At 38.7% G+C, this 18,580-nt stretch overlaps 1 long non-coding RNA gene across 1 annotated transcript; it reads right to left on the reverse strand.

Moving 5' to 3' along the window:
• Window positions 1-273: 273 nt before the first annotated feature.
• LOC129738862 (uncharacterized) lies at window positions 274-1,888 on the reverse strand. The gene is made up of 3 exons (XR_008735655.1): window positions 1,754-1,888; window positions 624-767; window positions 274-558 (listed from the first exon to the last, which is right to left on the reverse strand). It is a non-coding gene; the product is annotated as an uncharacterized LOC129738862 (long non-coding RNA).
• Between the last annotated feature and the right edge of the window lie 16,692 nt (window positions 1,889-18,580).

Genomic DNA, 18,580 nt, shown 5'->3' on the forward strand with positions numbered 1-18,580 from the left:
GACCTTAGTGATGAAAGTTTCAAAAAAACCTTATAACGACATACGTTCACAAATGGTTATAGCACTTATAAACTGTTTAGGAAAGCTTCTGATCTAAACTGTTAAGAGATCTTTAAAGAAATAGCTTCGCATATGGTACCACAGACAGTCATTATAAAACCCTTAGTACATTTCTAGTTAAGGTAACATGCGAATATTGCTATTTTGTTATTTTAACTTGAATTCATCATTTTATTCAACACTTTGTTAGATAAAAAATATCGCCAATAAACATTTGATAGTCTATAATCGAACATATATTTTCTCTATAAATCGTTCGCTGAAATTCCCTGTGTTAGCACCATTTCTGCTCGAACCGATTTGAGCCGGAATAGAATGAAGCTGTTTATGGTTAAATTCCGATTTCGGAGGGGCCAGTACAATGTATTTTCAAACCCCAAAGGGTGGTCGGTTGTTTAATTCCAAACGTGCAACGAGCCACAATTTCTTTCGGCACAGATGATACAGCACTTGATTTCCATTGAGGTATGCAGACAGTATCCGAATGGCGAATAAGACCTAATGAAATCAAAATGTTTTTTAAATAAACAATAACTTTTGGCTACGTTTTGTTATCAACTTACCATATTGATTTGTAGCAATTACAGAGATTTAGAGCGCAGCATTTTTCGGGACTATTTACAGCGTCTAGATTGAAATCCTTGGGATCTTTCAGTTGCAAATATGAGATTAAGCTAGAGTTCGGAACAAGCCAAATTTGTAGGATTCTGGAAGAGAAAAATTCAATTAGTCAAGCCTGGGAATTTATTAAAAATTATAGTTAGGGGAGAGGGAGGCTATATGCGCATATTAAGGAAAGCACTCATTTTCTCCCATATTCCAATAGATAGGAGTCTGAAAACTATATACACATGAGCGGACATCTGTTTTCTATACATGAGAGCAGTTTTCCTGTAAAAATCTCTTACAGTTTTTGTGAAAATAATTTTATAATAAAAGAAGTCAAAATAGCTGATTTCAGAAACTGGCGGGCTAAAAGCGCATATTTATGTTTTTAGCTATATTTCATTAAAACTTGCAATATTTTGATATTATTTAATTGGACATGGTAGAAACGGATGTTAAGCATACGTCAAGGCTAAAATTTTGGTGAAATATTTTACATCACTAGTTCTTTTGCGTGAAACATAATTAGGTATGCCATATGGCCATATTTCATAGTAATATTTTGTTCATATTGTATTTTTATCGGATCAGTATGAAGTTCTTCTTTTTTCGCTGTAAGATCGTGATTTGAGCGTAGATTTAATGTTTAAATGATAGGAAGTAAAAAATTTATAAGAATTCTATTCTATTTTTATTGATATAGGCATTTAACCTGCCTTGATATGGGCATTCAGAACCTGTCTCGTATTCCAATATCTTATCATCTACAACTTTGCAAAAAGCTTCAATTTGTTGAATTTCCGATTTCCAGATGAATAAGAAAGAAAAACCATTAAAATTTTTGTTCACAGAATCTGTACGCACGATAATTAAAATTCAATATATTATATCAAAACTGACAAAAATCTTGTTTGAATTTTTAAATTTTTTCGACTTTATATAACAATTTAATTTTTTCATGCCATGTGTTAAAAGCGCACTACCCTCAAACTGCACTGATTAGATATGATGAATCCCTAGCCATATCGTCAATCGGCTGTATGCGCATATTACCTAACATGCGCATTTAGGAACACTTCCTTTTTACCGCTTTGTTCGTTGTTTCTGATGCCATGTCTGTGCTTTCGGGAGCTAATACAGCTACCGTTGCACCCGGAATTGAAGTCTCAAGCATCTTCCGTTTTTTCCCGAGTCCTAATTTTCACCTTTTTCTCGCAATGAAATGTAAACAAACTTTACACGCTGAACGTAGTTTGCTTAGCTCAGCATTAAACGGTAGATTTTTTTTTCAGTGCATGTTTGCTCTCGCCCCTTTCTAGTGAGCTAATTTGGTGATTTTGTCGGTCCCGACGGCAACGGCCCTATTTTGCTCACCCTCATACTAACCCCCGGTGCGGTATGAAAGTGATTAAACGCGTGAGCATTTTCACTATACTCGCGATTGCTGCGGATGCCCTAAAAAGGGGCGAGAGCAAACATGCACTGAAAAAAAATCTGCCATTTAAAGGGGGAGTAGGGTCTAACACTTTCAAAAAATCGATGTTTTTTTTATTTTCTTATTGTAAAACATTTCAAGAATGTTGTGTCAAATTTTCAAGTCAATCGAAGCAAAACTGTAGAAATTATAGGCCTTTATCTCCTCTTATCTAATACTGCAAGAGAGAAAGAGAGCAGAAACTTCAAACGCGTTTTTCTCGAAAGCACATTTTCAAAGCCCGTGGACATCGTCATTTGGAAAACACTTCACCGATTCTTTTCAAATTTGGAACATATTTTCTACATATAAAATACCAAACCCCAACGATTTTCTTTTTTTTTTACTTTGGGGAGATTTTATAGATAAAAAATGGCGGATTTTTTCGTGAAAAATCGTTGTTTTTACTTCAAACAACCACAAAAATTCAAAAAAAAATTTTTAATTTAAATAAAATTGTTGGGGTCCAGAAAAATATCTATTAAAAATATTTTGCTCTGATTTTTTGACTTCAGATGATTCTGTGCTGAGATAAAGTGTCCACCGCTAATCCTGTTTTCTAATAGGCATCCTCGAAAGTGCTCCGTCACCTGCTCAATTTTTCAATATTTTTCTACGAAAAAAATACTAAATGTTCTTTAAACAATGCTTTGTATAATGCAAAAAATTGAATACATTTGTTTGAACGATAGCTCTAAAAAAAATTCGTGAAAATGGTATTTTTTTTACCCGTTAGACCCTACTCCCCCCTTAAGGTTAAGTTTAACAAACGACGTTCAGCCTGCAGAGTTTGTTGACATTCATTGAAATTTGGTAATTTTGAGAAACAATTGTTAATTAGTTAAGCAATTGTGGCTCTTCTTTTGATTCGGTTAAATGTGCGGACGGAATTTTGCTCGCGGGGGGATCGGAAGTGTGTTGAAGATTGTATAGAGCCATTTTGGAAGTATTCTGTGCTTGGTCTAAGGAGTTGAAAATTTGGGTCCTTGGCCCACCAGCATCGGTGGCAGAAGCGTTTGTTCTTTGCAGCCGAGTGGGTCGTCGGAATTAGCATAATTTTGAACGGTGCTGAACTTGCAATTGACCAGCATCGAGTAAGAACAATACAAGTGATGAAGGTAAGTGAAAAAAACTGTTTATTTAGCGAACATTTTATGTTTTTTCTACCCTCCGTACAGCTTGAAAAAGTATGCAGAAGATATAAGAAGAAATTTTACCATCTGACCAAAAAATCCACTACAGCGGCAACATCATCACTCGCCCGGTTCCTCAGCCACGATTGCGATCGCAGGTATTAGCCGTAACTGATAGTACCACCAGCGGCATAAGCACCTTCACCTAATGAGACATCCGCCGGAAGCGTGCAGTCAAACACTCAAGCGTATTTGGCCTGGCTTCGACCAGACCGAACTGAACGCCATGAGAAAAATTTTCAACAGCATTATTGAGAAGTTATGTTATTTTTATGCGAGACCAAAAAATCTGAAATAATTCGCTGGGATGAGTTTCTTGGATTGTAAACTATTGATGCCAGTCGTTAAGTTTTACGGATTTCATCTCGAATTGAAAGTAATTGTACAATAAACTCAGGTGACTCGAAAAACTGCTGATGGCGTTCAGTTCGGTCTGGTCGAATCCCGACCATTTATTACGTAAATTTTAGGCATTAAAAACAAAATTGAACTCCAAAAAAAAGTAAGGCCGTAAAAAATTTATTAATAAAAGAGAAAATAAAAATTTATGATTTTTTAAATAGAATCTCTTACCAAAGCCCATCAAAAGACTCTAACAACCACTAACATCCCTCTTCAGAAGAATTCGCTATCAACGTAGAATACCTCTTCTTGAGTGATCGTTTAGATCTCCATAACTGCATAACTCTATAGTACTACAAATGCTCAGAGCAAAAAAAAACACTCGATCGTCCTCTTAATCGGGCGTGTAATGTTGTGACGGATTAGCCGTTCCGAATCCGAACAAACGTGTTCAAACAACGACGTCAAAAACATCATCACCCCAGCAACACAACAACAACAACTGCCAGAAAAAAAACATTCCGACGAATGCGAAACAATGCCAAAAAGCTTATATCTAAACACCGACTATGCAGGCCACTAAATTAGGTTCTTTTGTTGATGGGAACACCATTTTTGGGGCCCCTCGCAGCCTCTTCAGGCTTAGCTTAAGTAGGTATACTTTAAAGATTTTGCTGTTGACATCGATCGAGAAACCGCTTGGCGCAAAATTGATTGAAGAAATGCGGCAATGGATGCGCGCGATCGTTAAAAAAACTGCCGAGTAGTGTCGCGCCCCTTTTCTCCCATCAACATCGAACCCTGGCAAAACGGTCCACGGTTGGGCGTCGGATCGATCTGTCGGGGTTGAACTTTAGAGGAAAAAAGTAGGCATTACGTAATCAGCGTCATCCACGATCGATCGGGCAGAGGTCAAATCTGGGCTGGACAGGGCAGGCAGCAGAAGAGGACCCCCTGGGCTTTTGGACTAGCGAAGTGCAACCACGCCAAACTGATGGGCCCATGTGAAATTCGAACTACGACCAAGGCGCTGATTGACCGCCATCATGCCGCCTTCTCCGTATCGTGACATGTGCGAAGATACCCATATGGGAAATCACACCGGGTCTAATACAATGTTTGGACACCTTTCGGTATTCAAACAATTCGCGTGTAGTTCACGGGCAGCTTCCATATTCGGTAGGTACCATGTTACTTGCCCGCCCAAACCAGTCAGTGCTGCTGCGGATAGCTTGTTGACCGATAAACACTGACCCACTGCGCTCGCACGGATGCATGGTGATTTGGATCAATGGAGCTGCTTTTGGACAAGGGTTGATTAAGATTGATCGTCAGCGCTGTTAATTGATTTGAGCTTCTTGGGATGGGAACAAGCACAAAAAGCCTCTCGATTATACTGAGACCTAAAAATGTAAATTTTGGAAAATGTATCCAAAACAAATTGATTTCACTCTAAAGAAGTATTATTTTTTCAGCAAAAACTATATCTCCTTATTCTCCATTTTAACAAAAATATTGAAAAACAAAGAACTAAATATGCTCTCAAGTGATGAAAGTAATAGAATTTTTGAGCACCACAAGCTCTTATGATCGTTAAATGATCTTGATCTATAAAGTACGCACTGCAACATGATGTTGCAGTTCCTCAATTTTAACCATCATCAAATTTTTTGATTTTTCACTATAATCAATTGTTAAACCCGTTTTTACTTTAATTTGTTGACGGGCGAACCAAGCACCATTGATAGGGGCACGATGAGCATTTTCTGCCGTAGCATGTAGCAGCGAATTCAACTCAATGAACTCAACTGAATTATAGAGCTACAGCGTGAATAGTTAACATCTAACGATTTAGCCTATTGGTAAGGTGTCGAAGAGATAATCAGAAGACTCTTGGGTTCACGGATAAAAAACTCTACAGGTTGATATAAAAATTCGAATGGTTGGCTCTTCCATATCACAGATTTTTGGTTGAACCCAGAATATTGCTTGATGAACTTCGATTACTACGAAAAAACTGGCGTTTATAAAAAGTTGATCTGGCTCTATAGGATTTCTTAACTGCTTATCGCTAAAATAATTCAACAGCTGGTAGATCTGGCTATATTTTCCCACACAGCCAAAAAATCTGAATCCTTTACAACACTGAAATTGAAAACCTTTATAATTACATTACGTGAAACGCGATTTATAAATGTAAATTTACAAAATAAAAAAAAAGTTGAATCCTTAACAGCACTGAATTCTAATGACTCAAATATTACTTGACACGGAACGCGATTATTGGATGTGAATTTACATCACATATGATGTAAATAAAAAGAAGCATCACATATGACGGAATTTTGTATTGTATTATGTATTATTTAGACGATATAGCAAAAAATATTGAAAGGTTAATATGGACGACCCCCTTTGCCGGCTCCGAACACTGAATTTAATACCTGAAATCCATTGCCCGTCTCTCAAAACTCCCGTGTACCAATTTTCGTCTGAATCCGATGTATAATAACGAAAATATCGCATCAACAGTGAATAGTTAATATGGACGACCCCTTTGGCCGACCCCTGATTTTGGTTTGGATAAGTGAGATCAGTTGTACGTCCCTAATAACTCTTATGTGCAAATTTTCATCCCAATCCGATGTATAAAAACGTTAATATCACTAAGATACTGAAAAATTTTATATAGACGACCCCTTTTGCCGGCCATTTACACTGAATTTAATACCTCAAATCGATTGCCCGTCACTCAAAACTATCGTGTACCAATTTTCATCTGAGTACGATGTATAATAACGTCAATATTGCAAAAACAGCGAACAGTTAATATGGACGATCCCTTTGGGCGATCCCTTACACAAAATTTGTCACCTGAAACACTCAAAACACTCATCTGCAAATTTTCAACACGATCCGACGAAAAGTAACGTCAATATCGCGAAAACAATATTTGCAAGAGGTCAATAAAATAAAGGCAATGATGTTGCAACTGCAATCTAAATTTTCAAAAGTTTATGAAAGATTAAATGACAATATTTTAGCAGGTGAAAGTTTTTCATCATTTCAACTTGGAGATCGTGTTCAAAAGAAAAATAAAAGTACGATAACTTCTTTAAAACACACCGATAGAACGCTAAGCAATCCCTCTGAAATAGAAACTTTTGTATTCAATTATTTTAAAGACCTTTATTCTGCTCACAGTACACCAACACGTAATACATTTCCCTGTAATAGGGTGATTTCTCCGGAATCACTTTCAAATAATGATGTAATGGATGAAATTACTACTGAGGAAATTTTTTTCGCCATCAAAAGCAGTGCTAATAGAAAATCCCCTGGATCCGATGGACTCCCAAAAGAACTATACCTTCAAATTTTTGACATAATCCATGGTCAACTAAATCTTATATTGAATGAAGCCATCAGAGGAAATATTCACCCAAATTTTGCAGATGGTATCATAGTGTTAACCGAAAAGAAGACTTCAGATGAAACAATAAAATCGTTTCGACCAATATCTCTTTTGAATTTTGACTTCAAGCTATTTTCTAGGATTCTTAAAACACGACTTGAAAGAATTATGTCTGAAAACAATATACTTAATGACATTCAAAAATGTTCAAATGGAAAAAAGAATATTTTCGAAGCTGTGACTGCCATCAAAGACAGAATTGTCGAAATCAACTGCCTAAGGAAATCTGCAAAAGTTATCCCTTTTGACTTGGATCATGCGTTTGACCGTGTTAACAAAAACTTCCTCCTCACAGTTATGCAGGAAATGAACTTTAATTCAGGTTTTGTTTCTCTTATTAATAAGATTATGTGTCTTTCTTCATCTCGTGTAATTGTTAATGGAAACATCAGTCAACCCTTTCCCATTCAATGTTCTGTCCGGCAAGGGGATCCTATAAGCATGCACCTTTTTGTTATCTACCTTCATCCTCTCCTAGAAAAACTTAAAACTATCTGCAATAATCCCTTGGACTTAGTAGTAGCCTACGCCGATGATGTTTCGATAATTATATCAGACCCACGAAAACTTAATATGATCAAACGAACATTCGACGATTATGAAGCTTGTGCTGGTGCAATACTAAATGTTAACAAAACCATTTCAATGGATATTGGACTATCTCAATCATCTTTTCAATATGATTGGATGACTCCTAAAGAGTCAGTGAGAATTCTGGGTATTACATTTTTCAATTCGCTAAAAACTACCATTGAAATCAACTGGGGAGAACTGATCCGTAAAACATCCCAACTGATGTGGATATTTAAGCCTCGTTTGCTGTCATTACGACAAAAAGTTATATTAGTCAACACATTTGTAACATCGAAACTCTGGTTTTTAGCATCTGTTCTTAGTATCCCAAATGCACAAGTTGCTCGAATAACATCGCAAATAGGTTCTTCCTTATGGGGACGATACCCAAAAAGGGTTTCAATGGAAAATATTTCCCTGCCATTGGAACAGGGTGGTCTTAATTTACATCTACCCATTAAACCATGCAAATCGCTTCTTCTAACAAGATTTTTAAAAAGCCTCGATTGTACTCCTTTTGCTGCATCTTTCACAACTCAAATGATCGACCCTCCAAATATCAGTGGTATCCCAGCTTTGTATCCCTGTCTCAAAACTATCGTCAAAGAAATTCCCTACATTGATGAACGACTGAAAGATCAACCGACAGCTTCAGCTCTCTACATGTACTACAGACAATCTTTGAACAAGCCAAAAGTCATCGAGGAACATCCACACATGACATGGAGGCTCATATGGCGAAACATACACAAATCCACTTTGAATTCCCAAGAAAAATCTCAACTGTACCTCCTTGTGCATAAAAAAATTCCCCATGGTGCTCTAATAGCAAGAACTGGAAGAGCTAGCAGTCCCAACTGTGAACATTGTCCGAATGTAATGGAAACGTTGGAGCACAAATTTTCATCCTGTACCCGGATCGGCCACCTATGGAATCATCTGAAGCTGCATTTGGAACCGATTGTAGGCAGAAATATCTCCTATAACATGTTTGCTTTCCCAGAACTAAAATCGAAAAGTCGAGATGCTGAAAATAAAGCTCTAAAGTTGTTTATTACATATGTTAACTTTGTATTAGACTGTAGAAATATGTTAACTACTGAAAATCTTGATTTTGCTTTTGAATGTATGTAATATTTTATAATCTTTTATATTTTTTACGAATAAAACCATTTTTACAAAAAAAAAAAAAAAATAGATCGAACGAGCCATCTATTCGCACCGAGCAGCAGCATACAATCGGCGCGTAACGCGATGTGTGGTGCCGGTGCAGGTTTGGCGAAACGGGAGGGGGAGGGTGATTGGGGTGATCACCACACGCAGTAGCTTCAAGCAAATGGAAAATAGGGTAACGGACTTGTTTTGGACCGGGTTCATATTTTGGACCACCTTGCAGCATTTTTCCAATCTTTCTCTATTAAATCATGTTAAACATGAAACTTTTGAACAAATATAGTTGAAGCTACTTCTTATGATTCTTATCATATCTAAGATTCCATTTAAATATGCTGATAAGGGATAGAAAATTGAAAATGAAGTTGTGATTTTTCGCAGTTGTGCCAAATCAAGTCCATTTCAAGAGGACGTGCCATTATTGGAGTTAACTTCCAAAAAGTTTTCTGCCTAGTTGTGATGAATTTAACAACATCAAACATGTTCACAGCTATAATTAAACACTTGAAAACAAGTTTGCAAGCTCGAAAACAGAAAAAACTTAATTTTATAGCATTTAGACCCATGTCGAAATTAGGTCCTACTTAATTCCTTAAGTACTTATTTTGGACCACCCAACATAATCAGCTGTTAAATGTTCATGAACGTTGTAAAACGTTGCTCGTCGATATGAAAAGTATTATGCACACTATTTCAATCGCTTTATAATGAATAAAATTTGAAATTTTGGCATTATTTTATTTCATCAATTCGCTAAAGTCCAACCTTTAGACGAGGTTCACTTCAATTGGCATAAAACCAAGCCCATCATTCTTTTAACTTACTTTTTGGGCACTATGCTTAAAACCACGTTAATCTACATTAATGGCAACTGTTTGATAAGCAGTTGTCAAAAGCTACAACTTTGAGAAGCTTTAAAACATGAAAAAACTCGACATGCACCAATTTTTTATTAAGTCAATATTTTTGATGCTTCATGAAAAATTATTGACAGTTTGGTCTAAAAGTAATTACCATACAGGATTGATTTTCGAGAAAAAAAATACAATGTTAGGTAGAAGAGACGAAATAAAACCCCGTCTAAAGTAGGGGTTGGGAAAAACGACAACAAATCGGCCAATATGTAACTAAATTTAATATACATATGTAAGAGTTGAAATATCTCAGTTGATATTAAAACAATTTTAACAAAAATATATTCAACTATAGCTATGAGATAATCTTAATATGTTCCAAAACTTAGGAAAAAAAACTTGAAATGTTTAAAAATTACAAGGCATAAACTACTTAAAATATAGTTTTTCAGCCCCTGTGGTTATGCAATTTTAGAAAAAAAAAACCTTTAAAGAAATTACTCCAACGATATTTTTTTCGTAGAATAAAAGTTGTTTCAAAAATAAAGCTGAACTTTCGTGAATTTTTCAGCGAAAAAAAATCTAGGTTTTAGATGGTTTAAACGATCGCATTATTTTCGCACATATCTTTTTTGAATCTGTTTTCTACAGAACTGAAGCCAAACCAAATCCACTAAGGTTTTGGAAGTCAAAATGCATCAATTGATGTCGCGAAGTTGAAGATGTGAGACTTTCTTAAATTATCATTGGGTCGCATGAAGGAGATGTGCTTTTTAAAAAAAATTGATCTTAAAGATAAGCCAACTGGCCAGTATTCAACACTGCCGTCGGAATTTTCAAAATAAAAACAAATTCAGGAATGAATTAATGTGAAGAAACAAAACTTGACTACAAGAATAAGAAAGAAAAAGATTTACTTAATTATTCGCATAATTGCGCATCAATCACTGTAAAAAATATAGCAAAGTTTAGAAAAAAAACTTATTTAGTTTGAGGGTGGTCCAAGATAGGTCCAGAGGGGCCAAAATAGAAACCTGGTAGTCCAAAATACCGACCAGAGTAATGATCGAAGAAACGAGTTTTTAAACTTAAATCTCGTTACATTGCTACAAACGACGGTATGTTTCGATAGAAAAAGCCTTGTTCTTCATGATGACCGGGTAAAGCAGTCAAAAATTGTAACATGTCCTTTTTTATTTCAGAAAATAGCATAGCCATTTCCCAAAGCGGTCCAAAATAGCTCCGTTACCCTACGTTCGTTCGAAATCAACTCAGCCCGAGCGAATCTCGGCTACAGTCGGACGGAGTAAGTAGTACTGTCATGCGAAATTCAACGCATTGAAAACTGTCACGAAGATTTTCCCAAAACTGTCACGAAGCTTACAGAAATTTCATACCCACGAACAAACTTTCGCATGAGGTAAAATAAGCCATCGCTGTACATCGCACAACCGCTCCTTTTAAAACTGTCGGGGAAGAAATATTCGGGAAGCTTTCATCGAGGTGCATGTGCGACATTCGTAAGAATACTGTCGTTCGCCAGTACTTTTCGGAAGCCTGATATCAACTAAGAACGGTAGATGGATAAATCGTTTTGGTTTATTCTAAACAATGGACTGATACACCTGCGGGGCTTGCAAGCGGGATTTTCAAAAAACTTCTTTAATGTTTAAGAACTTTATTGGTATGCCAAGAAATAAACTGATGTTCCTAAAGATTGTGCTTTAATCAGAAAGCAACTTTATTTTTTTATTTTATCACCCATTGACCCAGTTGCCAAAATGCTAGCAAAAACTCACGAGACGAACCATGTATGCAAAATTTTTCGATTTAATATTCAGGCTGTTGACAAAAGCATAATCAAATGTTACATCTTCGGGACACATCGTTGTCGTTGTAGATCAGTTAGGTGCTACAGCTTCCATAGTAAATAAATTGAGATGTGCTCACCGTTCGGAGGAGTTAGCTTGGGAAATGATACCTACTTTTTTCGATGAATGCCAATTGTACCACTTCACTAAAGTTGACAGTTTATCGAAAGCAGACCTCAAAACTGTAATAAAACTCACCCTAGGAGAGAAGTTCACAAGAGTTCCAAGATCAGTAGGGTTCAACGCCTTTGGGGCAAACCCACCACCTACATACAAGCGAAACGCGTGTTTGGTCCGTGTATTGATCTGATCCTCCGAGAAAAAACATCTCTTCTCGTTTCTCTAATGCTTTTCTTAAATGAGATGAGTCCTCGGCATCTTAATAAACCACACAACGGTTTCAGTTTTTTGCACTACAAGTTTGTTGCGGACGACTGTAAACTTGATTCAATCCTCTTGGCTTATTTGGCGTTGCTTATATGAGCTAAATCTTTCGGGATGGAGAGTAGTAAATATACGCATGAATGAATAAATTGATGGAGTCGAATAGTATCGTTGACAGCCATAAAGATGATGATGATGCTGCTGCTGCTGCTTGAGGCTGGGAAGAAAGTTGTACTCGCGATGACACTCGACGTGCCTCTTCCAGCGGTTTCGAAAAGTTATCTCATCGCTTTTGTCATCGAAACAGGTATTACAAAATATTGGCAACTCCGTGACCTCGATTCGGTTTTGGCACAGAAATTTTTTTCTTCCTGGGACAGGGAAAAAAACGTAATGTATTCATGGTTGAATATTCATAAAATGTGCAGAAGACTATTATTTTATTGACCAAACTCTGACATCTATACCAAAGATTGGAATTCATTCAAGGCACTCAAATTTATCCAAGTTGAATTAGTAAAGTTCCGAAATTCGGTTATTTTTATGAGTAAAGTACTTTTTAAAAAATGGCAAAAGGTTTCCAACGGTGAGTTTCTGGTTTTGAAGTGAAGAAAGAAGTTTCCTTCCCCTCGGGTTATCAAACTCAAATAGTAACGCGTTCAGGATATAACATCGTCGGTCAACTTCGAACTCCGAATTAGCATACAAATGATTACAAACGAGGAAAGAGAGGTCTTCTTGGGCTTCTTCATCCGTGTTGGGAGATTGCCTTCGCATTTTCGTTAACATCTTCTCCACCTACAGATTAAACAAGCTTGTATGTATGCCAAAAGATGGGGTGCGAAAGGAGGAAAACTATAGGAGTAATGATATGGATTTTCTCATGAAATATTGATCACATCTCATAATGCTTCGATAAAATGTGGCAGCATCTCCGGATTAGATAATCTTTTATCTTTGGCAGCCACTAGCTACATGGAGTATAATGTGTCCATTCATTATGTTTATGACAGTTTTGGTTGTTTGTTTTTGTGAGTTGGGGCAGGTTTCGTGCTTTTATTCACTCTAATGAGGTCAAAATTGATCGAGATTGCGAAAGTATTATTAGATTTTGAGAAATATTATTACGACAAACCAAAAAGGACATCAACTGGAAACCTAGACTGTTTGACACTGTATACAGATTTAAACGAGAAAGTTGATCGGATCACATCACATTAAAACATGTTCTTTATTCAAACAAAGCATTAATTTTGCAAAAAAATGAAAACATTGATTAAAGCATAGATCATCTTAAATCTGGGCGCACTGTTTATTAGGGTAACGGACTCATTTTGGACCGGGTACATATTTTGGACCATCTTGCAGCATTTTTCCAATCTAACTCTCATAAATCATGTTAATCATGAAATTTTGTACAAATATAGTTAAAGCTTTTTCTTATGATTCTAATCATATCTAAGATTCTATTTGAATAAGCTGATATGTGATAGAAAATTGAATATAAAGTTTTGATTTTTCACAGTTCAGCCAAATCAAGCTCGTTTCAGGAGGACGTGTCATTATTGGAGTTAGCTTCCAAGAAGTTTTCTGCCTAGCTGTGATGAATTTAAGAAGTAAGCTCCCGGCTTTGCTTATTGAAGACGATTCCTGGGACGATCTGGAGCTTCTTTGGATTTGCATTAATCTAGATAATCGGAAACTCTATCTATGCGTAGTGTACGTGCCAGCCACATGATCGTTCTGGCGACCTGGTTTTAGCAGAGTCCTTTTCGCGTTGCCTGTCTAAAGTCAGCTCTTTTTGTACTCCTGAGGATGACATACTCGTCATTGGCGACTTCAACATGCCCGGCCTGAAATGGTGCTTCTCTCGAAGTGGCTTTCTGTTTCCAGATTCTATGCGTTCTTCGTTCTCGGCATCTTCTAGCGTATACTTAGACACCCTTAGTACAGCGACTTTACGTCAGATAAATAATATTGAGAATGAAAATGGACGTATGCTCGACCTCTGTTTCGTTAACGAAGGTTTCAGGATTCCGACGATTGACTTAGCACCCGCTCCCCTTGTCAAAGCTGTTCCACATCACCCAGCCTTAGTGGTCTCTCTAGATGCCGCAAGGATATTTGCTCCCGTGAAGAAAATGACATCCTTCTATCAAGATTTCAAGAACGTGGATTTTGAAGCTATATCTCTCGTTCTTGAGTCCGTCGAATGGGAAGTTGAGCTCGATCCTTCTGATCCAAACGCAGCGTAGCTACTTAAATTATCTAAACCGGTTACAACAGAATTTCAAGACCAGTCCGGAATCTTTTTGGAAGCACGTAAAAAATCAACGGAAAGAACCAGGGCTTCCATCTTACATGTTCCTCGACAGCGACACAGCGAATTCTGATCCAGAAATTTGTAAACTTTTTGCCGAGAAATTTTCTAGTATTTTCATAACTGGGGAAATTTCCTTGGAGCAACTGGCCAGGGCTGTCGGAATTATATCACCCCTAGGGTCATCTTTGAATGGTATTCTGGTCGACGATGCAGCCATCCTAAAAGCGACAGCTAAGCTAAAAAATTCATCTTCTACGGGCCCGGCCGGTATACCAGCTACTTTTTGAAGCGTTTTATGCCATCTCTGCTGACACCTATAAGGCACATCTTTCAATCATCGCTGGACTGCGGAATCTTTCCCTCATTGTGGAAAGAAGCTCACATGTTTCCTGTTCACAAAAATGGAGATAATTTTAAGAGAGATGTGAACAACTACTGCGGAATCTCCGCTTTATGCACGATCGCCAAACTGTTTGATAAAATTTCCTCATTTTGCAAGCATCACTTCTCCAACGATCAGCACGGGTTCATGCCTAAACGATCCACGACTACAAACCCACTGAGTTTTACATTGTTCGTGCAGGACAGCTTTGCCAAGAAAACTCAAACAGACGCCATTTATTTACACAGATCTCTCTGTTGCGTTCGATAAGGTGAACCCCGATATTGCAATCGCAAAGCTAGGACGTTTAGACTTCTGTGGTTCCCTACTGGATTGGTTCCGGAGTTACTTGATGGCACGAAAGTTATCCGTTCGTACTGGTGAATTCTTTTCTAGGCAATTCGTTGCCTCCTCGGGAGTGCCTCAAGGAAGTCATTTGGGACCGATCATATTCGTGATCTATTTTAATGATGTACTCTCGCTCCTCGGTGGCACCTGAATCTTTTTCACACCATAAACGGCCAAGACGACATCAACTTTCTGCAGCAGTAATTCAACGCTTTTGCTCACTGGTGCGATATCAATTCCTTGCCCTTGAACCTATTACGGATTGATTTATATAAGCAGCGGCTAGACCAGCCAAGGCAAGGTACTCTTAAAGTACGGAACCTCAGGGCCGGCTGGCTACTGGGTAACCAAGGACATTTACGGATAAAATACAAGAACCCGGAAATTTCATGTTATTGTGATTTTATTGATGTTTTTATGAGGCGTGTTGTCTGTGTGTATAAACAATGTTCTGTGTCTTGTGTGACGTGTGAACTCTCACTAACCGTGGGTTTGCTGCTGCTGTTGCTGTTCTGTCGCGACGTCGCAGTTCCGGAAATCCAGTTCCGGAAACAGGAGGGCCGTCGATGTAATGGCGTATCGACGGGGTGCCGAAACCGTCGGCGCCAGCGGGCGTTGCTGGACTCGGTCGTTGCAGGTGTCTTCCTTCATAGGCTTTTAATCGGTCTGCCCACGAGAGTGCCCCGTACCCGGACAGACCGAGAAGGGAAGTTCTCCTTGGTAATTAGGGGTCCTCAGACCCCGAGAACGTTTTTGCTGGTCCTTTACGTTGAGGCGCGAGACCACAAGGGATCTGCGGGCCGAACCGTGAAGAGGTCAAACCGGTATTCAGGTAAATTCCGTGGACGTTCACAAACACGATACAGAAACTTGACTACACACACGGACGCCTGGTACCGAAGAGAGTGATTTTTACGGAAGCAAGCATCCTTTTCGCCTACCATTATCTCTTTTTCTTTCCTCCTTTTCCTCCTCTGTGAAATGACAGCAGCCAGCAGTAAAATGTAGCCTACTTTGGTGCTATCTTGTTGTAAGTCAGACTGGACAAAGAACATGAATTTTCTAGAGCAAAATATACAAAACTACAAAATGAAAACAAAAATTAATTGGTTACAAACCGCAGTAAATGCTCGGTAATATCGTTAACCCGTAAGTGACATTCTCTTCATGCAGAGTACATCCTCGGAGACCAAACCATCATCCGGGTGGACCATATCAACGATCTGGGCATAATTCTCGACCGACGCGACATGGCTGGAGTTCAAGACTCATACGAACTATGTTGTCGACAAAGCTTCTCGAAGCCTTGGATTCTTGTTTTGTATGGCCAAAGATTTCAAAGACGTATACTGCCTGAAAAGTCTTTATTGTTGTATTGTTCGTTCTATTCTTGAGTACGCTTCAGCTGTTTGGTGCCCTTTCCACCAGAATGGAGCTGAAAGAATCGAGGCTATCCAGCGGCGTTTCTTGCGGTACGCTCTACCACACCTAAACTGGCAAGATCCGTTTCGTTTACCAAGCTGCCGTCTCATAGACTTGGATACGCTTCAAGTACGCCGAAATGCCACACGTGCTCTAGTTGTAGCAGACCTTTTAACATCTAGAATCGACTGCTCCGAACTGTTGGAGGCCATACCTCTCAGCGTACGACCACGAGGATTACGAAACCAGAACCTGCAGCTCTACGTTCCTATTCACCTGAAAAATAGGCCTGGCCGTCTACTCGTCGTGCTGGAACAAATCGAAGTGAACGATGTGATGGCGGCCAGGCCGCAAGTTCAAAATCATTGTTGTTTCTTAATGTTAAGTGTTTAGTAATAAATTAATTTTAGTCAGTAAAAGTCTTTTAAAGTATACAATAAAGTGTAGTTAATGTGCAATAAATTGTTTTGAACTGCGAGTGTAAAATTGTCATCATTTGACCACCAACGGAAAAGTGAATAAGAAAAACTTACACGAAAATTTGGGAGCTATGAGCTAGGTTCGCCTCATTAATGTCTGGGAATCAACCACTGCAACCCTGAGCCCTCGACATTTGGTCCTTCGAGCCGGATGAGGCCCTGAATCCGGAACGAATCCGGATTAGACCTATTCGGAAGCTACAGCACCGATAGCCCCAACGCCATCGCAACCGCGGACGCCAAGCGCCATCTTTGGGAACGCAGTTCAGCTGAGCACAAAGAAATATACAAGGCATATTTCTATTTTCCAAAAGGTTAGTAGCACTCCAATCGCACTATATTCTGTGTTCATCCCTACCGGATATTTTCTTTGTTGCACATTTCATCACTTTGTTCGGCTACACACATTATATCATCTCCGCCGGAGAGCCGCGGATCGATTCGATACCAACCGTGCCTGGAACAACACCTAAACACTTAACATCAATTCGATCAAGCACCCCAAATTTCATCACCCGAGATCATCATTACCCTAGAGAATCAACACTTCCAAGCGACAATTCTTTAGCAGCAGGATTAAATAAAAATACAAGGCAATATCCTTGCCTTGCTAAGGTAATTAGCATTCCAAACACTTAATTGTTGCTTGCCGAGCTACTTGGTCTCAACTTTTAGATTCCCCATCGCACATAATGTCATCCACCGAGCGAAAATTGCGCAGCCTAAAATCCCGTCGGCGCAGTTTATCGGCATCATTTAGTAACATCAGCAGATTCGTCGAAACTTACCAAGAGCCCCGTGACTTCGCAGAAACACCAGTCCGACTTGAAGCCGTCGTCGAAATCTGGTCCGAGTACGCCAAGGTCCAGTCTGAGTTAGAGGCCCTTGAAGAATCACCCGAAGCACTGGATAAGTATCTTGATGAGAAAACCAAATTCGAAACTGTTTACTATCGAGTGAAGGGATTTTTACTTCAAAAATGCCCTCCACAAGCCACAACACAACCACCAACCCATGCCACACAACCCCATCACACACACGTCAAGTTGCCCGATGTAAAATTGCCCGTGTTTTCAGGAAATTTCGAGCATTGGCTCAATTTCCACGATCTATTTGTTTCCTTGGTCCACTCATCCCAAGAATTGTCGAGCATCTAGAAGTTCTACTATTTACGATCATCACTTTCTGGAGAGGCCCTCAAACTAATTCAAACCATTCCCATATCTGCCACAAATTATTCCGTTGCTTGGAATTTGTTAGTGCAACACTTTCAAAACTGCCGCTTGCTTAAACGCAAATACGTTCAGACACTATTCGATTTTCCGATTCTACGCCGAGAATCATCCACTGAATTGCATTCATTGGTCGAACAGTTCGAAGCCAATGTAAGAATTTTGAAGCAGCTAGGAGAACTCACTGAACACTGGGATATCTTACTAATTCACCTGCTCGCTAGCCGCTTAGATAATAATACCCGCCGAAATTGGGAAGACTATTCATCTGCCCTAGAAAGCACTACTTTCCGAGAACTAACAGCCTTTATCCAGCGCAGAGTAACTGTTCTTGAACAGTTAACTTTAAACCCACACACTGAAACCCTATCCCAATCCCGAAATCGCCA

Source organism: Uranotaenia lowii, chromosome 1 (genome assembly GCF_029784155.1).
Source record: "Uranotaenia lowii strain MFRU-FL chromosome 1, ASM2978415v1, whole genome shotgun sequence".
NCBI classification, from domain to species: Eukaryota; Metazoa; Arthropoda; class Insecta; order Diptera; family Culicidae; genus Uranotaenia; species Uranotaenia lowii.